Source organism: Arachis duranensis, chromosome 3, assembly GCF_000817695.3.
Source record: "Arachis duranensis cultivar V14167 chromosome 3, aradu.V14167.gnm2.J7QH, whole genome shotgun sequence".
NCBI classification, from domain to species: Eukaryota; Viridiplantae; Streptophyta; class Magnoliopsida; order Fabales; family Fabaceae; genus Arachis; species Arachis duranensis.
In genome coordinates this window covers 85,889,007-85,890,348 of record NC_029774.3, presented here as the reverse complement: position 1 = coordinate 85,890,348, position 1,342 = coordinate 85,889,007, and positions in this window count along the sequence as shown.

The window sequence follows — 1,342 nt, the reverse complement described above, 5'->3', positions numbered from 1 at the left end:
CTTGAATATGTGCTACTAGAGACGGATGGTCAGCTTAGAGCTCTTTCTTGCATTAAGAGTAAGAGGAAGATGGTCAGTGGTGAGAATTGTCCTGCAAAGTTCATTATGGTTGGAAGCTTTAAGTTTAACTGCAAGGGTTGGTATAGAGCTCAATTGAATGGGTCTAGGAAGTTGTTTGGACGCTTCAGTGAGAATTCTAAAGCTGAACCACCCAGATGGAATCATGATAATCAACTTGAAGACGGGTGCAGAAACAAGATTTGGGATCCCGGAGGACATTGGATTTGCAAACATTGGTGGAGATTCCTGGATCAGTACAAGCATAAGCCACCATGACAAGGAGCTCACCAAATATCCAACTTAAGGACTTTAACTAAAAGTGCTAGGTGGGAGACAACCCACCATGGTATGCTCGTCCCTTTTCAGTTTTAATTCTAGTATGTTTTGTTTGTTTTTTAATATTGATTGAACCTGGAATTTTTGCATAACATTCATTGCATTTTTCATTCTACACACTGCATAAAAAAAAGAGGGAAAGCACGCACGCGACGCGGCAGCGTCGCTGACGCGTCCGCGTCATCGGTGCGTTGGGAAGAAAAGAAAAGTGAACAGAGAGTCACGCAAGAGCGTGGCTGGAGGCGTGCCTTTGGCACAATTTGACCGACGCGACCGCGTCGCTGACGCGTCCGCGTCATGTGGGAAAAATGCCTCCCACACGTCCGCGTCACCCACGCGGACGTGTGCCTTGAAATCGACGTAAAAAGGGTGTATGGCCAAAAGTTGAGCTAGAATTTAGTTGGAATCGTGCTAGAAGCACAAGCCTTGCCACGCGTACGCGTGCCCTACGCGTCCGCGCCGTTTTCACATTCAGGTCATCCACGCGATCGCGTCAATCATGTGATCGCATCACCCAAGGATTTTGGCAATATGAATTTCTAACAGAGAGTTGCGCGACCGCGAGGCTGTCCTCGCGCTAGTAGCACAAATTCACTCACGCGACCGCATGCCCCACGCGGCCGCGTCACTTGACAATAGCGCCACCCGCGCGTACGCGTCACCCCACGCGTCCGCGTCACCTGCGCCGCACAACTTATCCAGATCAGCGCCAATTATCTTATTTTTTTCTTCTCTAATCCTAATCTCTTCTATCTTTTCTTCTTTCTTCCTCCTTTTCTTACTTTCTTCTTCTTCATCTATTTCACTTCTCATCTCTCTTCACTTCCATTCTATTTCATTCAATTTATTTGCATACCCTCATTCATTGCATTATCTTCATTGGTGTTGGAAATTTATTTGGGTCATTATGGACATTCTCTTCATTGGTGTTGGAATTTTATTTGGG